The sequence below is a fragment of the Chenopodium album genome, chromosome 1 (assembly GCF_948465745.1).
Source record: "Chenopodium album chromosome 1, dcCheAlbu1.1, whole genome shotgun sequence".
NCBI classification, from domain to species: Eukaryota; Viridiplantae; Streptophyta; class Magnoliopsida; order Caryophyllales; family Amaranthaceae; genus Chenopodium; species Chenopodium album.
The window spans coordinates 44705548-44715595 of NC_137834.1; positions in this window are offsets into that span (position 1 = coordinate 44705548).

The following is a 10048-nucleotide window of genomic DNA, read 5'->3' on the forward strand; positions in this document are numbered from 1 at the left end:
AGTGAAGGAAGTATGGACTAAGAAGAAGGGTGAAACGGGTGTTTTACGCATTCACCGGGGTACAGAGAATAGAAAATACTATATTAGGATAAGGGAACGGATGAGGAGCAGTGATGAAGTTCAAACGGTTCTGTCTAAAGGTGGAGCGAGTTTGTTAGCTCAAACGACTTGCAGATTGGAGACCGGGTACAATTTGTTCTAGAGGAGATAGATGAAATGTTGTATTGGGTTCGGATTTTGCGCGGTGATGAAGAAATAACAGTTGTTGACCCACACACTATGATAGAGCACGACGGGTCTATTAGTGACGCCGAGTCCTTCGATTATGTGCCCATCGACCTTCTTTATAAAGATTCGTTCTTCCATTTCACGTTCACCAAAGGCTACATTGACAAACCCACAATTGTATGTTTTCACTTCTAATATATCTTTTTTCACTCTAATCTATATTTTTATTATATCAAGAATTGTTTTCTAATGTGTTGACTTGATATTCCATTATTCTAATTGTTATTATGAGCACTTGTTTGATAATCTTATTCTAATTGTTATTATTAGCGTGTGTTTTATTCCATTATTCAAATTGTTAATATTAACATGTGTTTTATTCCCAAGTAGATGTTAAATACTTTAACAATTTTAATTACGAATAGAATAACGGAATATGAATTGTAGCCTCAAAATATCAATTGTAGAACAAATTTTTCTTGAGCTACTGCTTTTGCTCTGCCGAGATTGGGGGAGGGTGTGGGTTTAATAACCTATGTTTTTATATATGTTTATTTATTGGAGTTATGAATTGGGCTATGTGTGCAATGAAATGGGCTATGTGTGCTAAATATGTGGGCTATGTGTGCTATGTATGTGTAAAAACTATAAACCAGAAGAATTTTGTGTGATTTTTGAAGCCTATATTGATAATTGAGTCAAATTTGCTTAAAACCCTTGAATGTTAGTAAGAAATTATCAATCTTTCTTGTCATGAAAGTTTTATAATTTTATTTGATTAATTTATAGTATTTTCCAGCATGTCTTGTTTAGTACGGCAAGAAGCTTCAATAAGCCTTTTGACCTCAATTATAAAGTCCATAATCGATTAGTGGACTTGCTTGTATTTCTTCTTTTTATCTCGTAGAGCTATTAGCCACCACAAGTTGTTGTATTTCTTTAACAAACACTTCGCATTTGACCATACTTAGATTTGATATGCAGAACATTCCTTTAGACTTCGCTAGAGAACATTTTCATGGTCTTAAAAACTAGTCTCCAGTTGTGTTGTATTTAAATAATAGACATTGGGATTCCAAAATGAGGATCAAGTACAACAACAACAACGACAACAAAAAATTCATCAAATGCGACATCAAGAAAAGGATTCGGAAGCTGATTGACGATGAGAAGATTAAAGAAGGTGAAAAAGCAGTGATTGAGTTGGCAATGATGGATCCCCCGACCCTGGTCATTATCTTCAGTTGATCTTTGATCTTTCATGAATGCGGGTAGAATTCGGAGTATTGTGCTTTTGTTAACCTTTGATTAATCATGTGTATTCGAAGGTTATCGTAGTTGGACTTTTGTTAGACTTTTGGGACTTTTGGGTAGCACAACTTTGTTACCTTTAATCTAGTATTCATGTAATATTTACTACTGATGTAAGGAGAATTGATCAGATATTTTGTGGTCCTTCATCTTGTTTACTAGGTAAATTTTCAACTACTTGCTTTAATTAACACACCTTTTACCTTACAAATCTTTAATTATCAACTCTTAAAAATGTGAAAAGGATACTTTTCTTTAAAATAAAAACAATTGTTAAAGAAAAAGTCAAACCTTTAATTATCAACGCTTAAAAATGTTAAAAGGATACTTTATAATTGTTAAAGAAAAGGTCAACATAATGCACTTGTCTTTAATTATCAAAGGGAAACTATACTGGGCTATAGAATCCAATTACTAAGGAAAAAAGTTCATAAAACAAGGCCCGTATGGTTAACTGGGCCCAAATGCTAAATTGGGCCCGTTTGTTCCTTATGCTAAATTGGGCCAGAGGATTTGTGACATGTGTGTTCATGCAAAACCCACCCAACCCAAAACATACAAGGTTTGCAAACAAACAAGGCCCCAAAGGTAACCCATAAAATTAATAGAACACAAATTGGAAGGGTCCTAAATTTTTGACCTAATCTGTATTATACAACAACATAATATACACAATTTCTAAAACTCGTCACATAATGTTACATGATTTTGTTGAAATCATTATCGTCCATATGGATTCATTCTATAAGTTGTTGTTACATAGAAAAATGAGGTTTCTCGTTAATTGGCAAAAGGTTAAGCCTTGCATACAACTTTTGTGGATTTCATCCTCCATTTGTCTCGGGAGATATATCTGCAAGAACAACAACATTTCAATACTCACAATTGACAAAATCAGAAGACTACTACTACAATTTATACCTTACCGTCTTTGACTTCTAGTAAAAGCTTGCTGACACATAATCTAACACTGTGAACAAGTACTCAGAAGATGGGAGTGCTTTACAAACAACACAAATCCATAACAATATGGGTTGAGACAGATTTTCACCCAACGCATCAGCACCAACAACTAGTTCGCGATGCAGTTGAGAATAGAACCAAAACAAAATTAACTCTACACTTAAAACAAAAAAAATTCCTCCGTAACTCTGAAACAAAATTGAACTAAACAATACATAATTATACCTTGGATACAACCACAAGGACAAGGGACCCTTTGTCCTCCATAAAACGCATTATGGATGACTGCGTCGCTGACACTGACTCACTCCCTCCGATGAAAGATACGACTTCTCGCTGGAAAAGATCAACGACAAATAAACAATGACATATGTGGAGCTTCAATGTAAAAGCGGAAGTACGATACCTAACTGCTTTACCTGTACAAGTCCTAGAAAGAACTCTCGTTTGTGCCAATTACAAGAACCAGTTGTCCATTTAGAAAGCTTACATATACAGAGTCAAAGTAATCATTAGAGGATGAAAAAAAAATTACAATTAGTACATACACATGATAAACATTATTACATATAAACATACCAAGGATGTTAGCAGGGACAGAGCATCTGTTGAGATCCACCTGAGAAGAACAAGGGAAGAACATGGGGTCAGAAAGATAGAAGTACAAGAATTTCACCGTTCGCTTACAATATTGATATAGATGAAACATGAAAGATGGGATTTCATAAAGATGACCGAAGCAAGATCAAACCTAACAAACACATCCATTAGGAGACTAGGTTGTGTTCCACTGTTTTCATGAAATTTCCCAGAATCCTCAGATGTATAAGCCTCTGTTGGTGTTGCTGAAATCTTGTTAGAGTTATTATCATTGTTTATTCTACTAATGCTGCATTTCTTTACTACCCTGGTGTCCACCAAAGCAAATTCATCTTCATCCATGTTGCAAAAATGCGGCGTGGATTCCTTTTCAACTTTCTTCTTTGTGTATCGACGTCGTGCTCTACATTTTGGAACATACGACACATACAGAGAAGAAGCATCCTGGATTCCTGGTCCACTGCTATCTCTGGCATCTTTTGGATGAGTCTCACAATATGCAACATCCAACACATGTTTAATGTCACAAATTCCAGAGTACAAACATTTTATGTATTAAGCACCTACCCCTATATGCTTCTCAAGAATACAAACATTATAAATATTAAGAACCAGCCAAATAGAATGTCACCTACCCCTATATGTCCAAAGTCTCCCGCCGTATTTGGCCGATCTAGCTTGCTAGCAGCCCATATCTGTTTCATGTTCCACACCTTCAATCTAGGGAACAATCCCCAACTAACCGGCTCCCTACGCAGCCTATTAAGGTAGAAAACCTATTCAAGATGCAATTTCACTATCATTAGTATCAACCACTACTGTTTTTATCAACCAAATGATAAACTTAAAAGGTAAATAATGGTAGTTAACACTATAAATATTACACATCTGCCACATCCACCAGCATAGACTTCACGGTAAAACCGACTCGCAAATGACATGACACTAGCCATCAGCTTTTCTAGCACTAATTCACACTAATCATACTCAGCAGCTTGTACAGCACAACAAAGCGCAGGAACCAGATCAGAAGCCAACCGAGGAGACTGCGTTGGAGTTAATATCATCTCCAAAACAACTAATAGAAACAACGTCTTGAACTCTTCCTCCGCATGTACCTCCCACCGGCCTTCTAACCGATCCAATACTTTTGAAGTCACTAGCATACCATTTAATGTGTAAATCCTACCACCATGGTTTGATTTAGTCACCCATGTCTTCCCATACTGTTTCTTAATTTGCATCACCTTGTCATTCATTTCTCTATTTAATGTTTTCCAAGTTGGTATTTCCTTCCCACCGTTGGAAATCTCCAAAACCCAATGAACTTGATTAGGAGACAACTTCATACGCATCCCATCAGAAGCAATTAGTACCTTACTAAACGGATCAATTCGTGTCATTAGCCAGTATGCCAACTACCTAGGCAGATACATCTTAACAAGATTTAATAGGCTCCCGAACCCCATTTCCCTAACCCATCGCTGCCGTTTCTCATTAAATGTTTGACATATCCGTCCAAAACTCTCAACCTGAAAATTAATATTAGGTGCCTGTTAATAAAACATCAAACTTAGGTTGCATCACCATACTCATTAGAACATAAAAAAGGATCAAACAAGTTTCTTACCCTCCTCCCAGGCTTAATCAATTCCTTAAGAACTTTGCCTCTGCCTTTTACAACTCCACCAATTGTCGAATTATAATCCTGTTAATAATAATGCATGCTTATATGAGAAACGATTCCTAATGTATCAGATTCATTTACTAAGTTTTCACACAATACCTGAAACATTTCAAGGACCAATGGGTGTCGATCCTTCATCAGCACAATATCAAACAACCTACCAAAGGGTATTCAACATCCTATCAAAGGGTATTCAGCAACCGATCACAATGAATTAATAAACACAACCCTATCACCACAGAGATGCATATTCCATCTTCAATGGAAAACAATCAAATGGAATCAATGAGAAAACAACACTATAACAGAGATGCAGATTCCATTGGCAATGAGTTTTTAAGATAACAAAACACTTTAGGTCTTCAATGGCCAATAATTTACAAATTCAGGTAATGAATGAACTTACTAACTTCATTTATTTACCTTACACATTACGATTTTCACTACAGTATACAAAAATGCAAAATAACAATAACACATTCATAACTTTGATAAATCTTAGAAAATGAACACTTTACCAAATCTAGATTAAAGAACCATATCAATTTGATCAAATTAACTAAACACTTTATCATATTGGAGCTTGCAGCTAAATTAACTAAACATTCATAAATCGCAGATTCATATCTATTTGATCAAATTAATTAAACATTCATAACATTGTAAAATCGCACAAAATTTACACTTTATCAAGTTAACTAAACACTAACACAGGTACATGAACAACTTACCTTCAAAAACAACGATTCGGAGCTTGCAAAGCCGGAAATTGGCCAACACCGACGATTTGGACCTCGCAAACCTTACACTTACCTCCCACTTGAATTCACACTTTCATCCCCGACGAAACCACTGTTACACTGCACACCCCCACCCGAATTCACACTCTCATAACCAGTGACACAACTATCTTACTTTAATTCACACTCTCGTTCCATTCTCTTTCTTGAATTTGATAAGCAAAACCAAACCCCAACTTTTCTTATTTTCCTCAAAAATAACGTTAACGGTAGAAAACTCATCCATTTATGAGAAATAGGTTGTGGACATTTTTACCCACACCTAAAAAGCACGAAATTACATCCGTGCCCCTTGAGTTACATTTGTTGTTACTCAGGAAGAGTAACTTGTATTTCCCGCTTTCTTTTTACTTTCTTTTTCTTTTTTATTTTTCTTTTCTCTTTTAATTTCTTTTAACCTTGTAAATATAAATACCCATTTTGGGGTCAAAATTAGAGAACAATTTTTAAGATAATTAGAATCCAATTTTAGATCTCATATATTTTTAGCTTAGGTTGAGAGCTTCTCTCTAGATCTAGGGTTAGTTTAGGAGATGTTTTAGAGAGAGAAAGTGATGGATTTTAATGGTTATTTGAGAGATTGAAGATTCAAGATGACAATTGTACTGAATATCTCCGTTATCAATCAATGATGATTTCTCACACTCTCTCCTCTTTATTGCTTTTTTTAATTTCATATTTTGTTGATTCTTCATTTCTTTAGTTGTTTGTTGATAGATGATGATTTTTTAGTAGTTGTTTGTCTAGGGATTGGGTGAAACTTGTATGATTGATTGATTGTGATTAATTTAGGAATTGTGTTGATTGATTATTGAGATTAAAGTGATTAATGAAGGTTTGCATGTGTATAATTTTATTAGGCCTTAAGAATTATGCTACATTGCATTGTAATTGCTAATGACACAACCAATTAATTTAGAAAATTGCAATTTTCGATTGGTTTGGATTATGATTCTTTTAGTTTGTTATTTATAGTGAACCCTAGCATAACAATTAGGAGATAGTTCATTGATTCCAATTGATAGCGAGCTCTTATCATTAGTCTTCACAACCTTTGATTGACATGATCTTCCCAAGTTGTTGCAATTGTGATGATCACTTGTTGTAGGTAATATTTCAAGGATCTTACACTTGAGCCCCACTGTGATCACACATTTAAGCATGGTGGTGTCCAAAGGGAAGGAAGCTAGAGTAAAAGAGTCGCCAACAAGTTTTAGGAACAACAATCCAGGAGCTCGTTAACTCCCATAGGTCTGGAACCATGACTGGATGTTCGGAGATGAAGGTACAAATTTAACCTAAAATAGATTGAACTTGCCCTAATAATAGCCCTCTACTTTATTCCTCTCGTATTCATGTACGCTTTCTGAGTAACATACAATCAATATATTAACCCTAAACCTGTTTAATCTATGTTTGTTGAATATTAATGCATGACGAGGGGTGGAACTAGGTCTTTGAAACTAATCCTCCCTCGGTCAAACTAAATTTATAAACACTTAACAAACCTATATACAAGTATAGAGGCAAGTCAAGGATCGAACCCAAAGGAACGGTAATGTTCAAGCGCTCTCAATTATGTGCCTAAGCTAGGTCGAAGTCTAAGGATTAAAGGTAAACACTAACCAACTAACAAAATGAAGAACCAAACAAATAAAACACTAGGGACGGGGATCAACAAGTAATCATGAGAATTGCAGAAACTCGAGAACAATATGAAAATCAATGGTTGTGAAGACTAATGGCAAGCTCAATCAAAAGAGTCAACAAGATATCTCCTAGAGGTCAAACTAGCGCCAACTACGAGAGACTCTAACTAGGAGAATCACTAATCAAGCTCAAACGACAATTGCAATTCCTAAATCAATGGTCTGTATCACTAGAAACTACAATGCAATCTAGCATAATTCTTAAGGCCTAATCAAATTTCACACATGCAATCTTCCATTAAACACTTTAATCTCAACAATTAATCAACACAATCCCCAAATTAAGCACAATAAATCAATCATCCATGTTTTACCCAATCCCTAGCAAACAACCACTCTAACATCATCATCTAAGAAATCAAGAATCAACAAAATATGGAGAACAATTACACTAATCAATAATCAAACATCAAAATCAAATCAAACAAACTCGAATATTAAACAAAGCAATAAAATGAGATAGAGTTAGAAATGCTCATTGATAATAAAGAAGATCTCCAACACAATTGTCACCATTGAATCTTCAATCTCTCAATCACCATTGAAATTCCGCACTTTCTCTCAACTAAGCTAAAATTATGATCAAAATCTAAAATGAAACTTGCTCTAAAACTTGCCCTAAAAATCGGGTTACAAAGATATATAAAGGAGGCACGAACAAAAACAAAGCAAGACGAATACCTAAGGAGGCGCGCCCGCATTCCTCTGGGTTTCTTCGATCTTCTCGCGGCTTTGTGCGTTCGATATGGTCTTCGAGTGAACGCCCAATATGATAATGATGAACACTAAGAGTGGAAGTCCCAAAAAGTACTTAATAGTGGTTCAACACCCCATCTTCATGAGAGCAGGGCTTGAGAGCGCAAGAGCTAGAACTTGGAGAACCCACTTCCTTGCATCTCGAGCTTTCCTATTGCCATGAGCTTGCTCCAAAAGCATCGTCCACCTTAGTAATCCATCCATATTAAGACCCGAACCTCGTACAGTACCTACAACCACGAAAAGAAGCAAATAAAAGAGAAAAGACTAGAAAAACCATAAAAATGCACAAAACCACAAAATAAGAGAGTAAAAGGAAAAAACAAAGAGCAAAAGCATAAAACTAGGCATTTATTGAGTGCCATTTATGACACCCATCAATGCACAAACAAATCTATTATTGGAGATCACTTGAATTATAATCATATTAGCCTAAACAAGATTATCAATTATCTTAGTAAGCGTGATTACAAGTACAAATTCCCTTTAAACATGCATAAGGCGTGATCAAGCAATAACAATAATAAACATCAAGCAACATAAAAACAATCATCATCATTATAATAATATTCTCAATCTCAAAGCAAAATAATATTAGCAAGATTGTATGCATGATACTAACAAGATTAATAACAAACCCTACCATGTCACTAAGCAATAACGATCAATTAGCCCTAACATGACACTAACATGATATCATGAAAGAAATAGTAAGAATCATAAAAAACATACATGATATTAGAAATTTTTGTTATTACCCAAAACATGATACTAGTAAGCAATATAACATCCTAACAGGATACTAGGAATCAACAAAATAATTGAAGCATGATTTCTATATCAAAACACCAATAAAACAACTAAAGTACTTACTTCGATGCCTCGTACCTCTTTCTAATAAAAAAATACACACGTTAGTAACTTCAAGGAAAAATATTAAAATAGTAAATCTAATCAAAGAATTGTAATAATTTTTTGGGACCAAACCCTTAGAAATTGTCAACCTTTCACGTCTTGGGTGACGGCAACTTCGAACTTGGCTAGGTATGTCTAGAACTAATGAATGTGGAATTTTGTAAATGGGAAGGTTTAGAAAAAGAATAGAGAGAGAAGGAAAGTTTCTAACTTTTAGAGAAAGAATAGAGAGAGACGATTGTTGTGAATTATTAAAATCGGGGAGATACGACCCCTATTTATAGAAAAAATAGCTCAGGAGACGATAGAAAAGAGTTCGAGTCCCATTTGGAATAAAAGACCTCCTGTCGTCAATGACAGAAGTTTCCACCAAACCACAGGAGCAGCGCTAGGCAACAGGTAGCAGCGCCAGGTGACATGCCTATCGTTTGACACGGGGATAGTTTTTTGCGGAATTTGTTTTTATCATATCTTTTTATCAAGAAGTCCAAATAAGTTTTATAATATTTCGTTGGAAGGATCTTACATTCTAATGTCCAAACCAATTAGAATCAGATTAAAATAATTTTTAGATAAAATGATATGGCCGAAATAGTGGAACTATGCTAGTTTTGGATAGAGTTTCGTATTTCTTTCATATCTTTTTCGTTATAGCTCGGAATTAATATTATAATATATCATTGGAAAGATAATTTTAAGATCTATCCAACCATCTAAGATTTGGATAAAGATTATGAGGCACAAAATTAATATCTGAATGTCTTTGAACATCTTTAAATTCGAATAGAATTAGGATTTAAAAAAAAAGGAAAGTTTTATTCAATTTCAATCTCTTTGATTTTATCTTTTCAAAAAGGATAATTAAGGTATTTTAGAAACTCATAGACGCTTCTAATAAATCCTAATTAGTTTAGGAATGAGATTAAACCTTTGGACCGTCCACATGATCATTGGGCCGTAGGTAAAATCCGGTTTGAGCCCAGTTTAGTATTTTAGGCATAACTTCCTCAGTATTCATCGGAATTGGGCTTATAATATATCGTTTGAAATGTTTTTTCAATCCCCGTCCAACTACACCA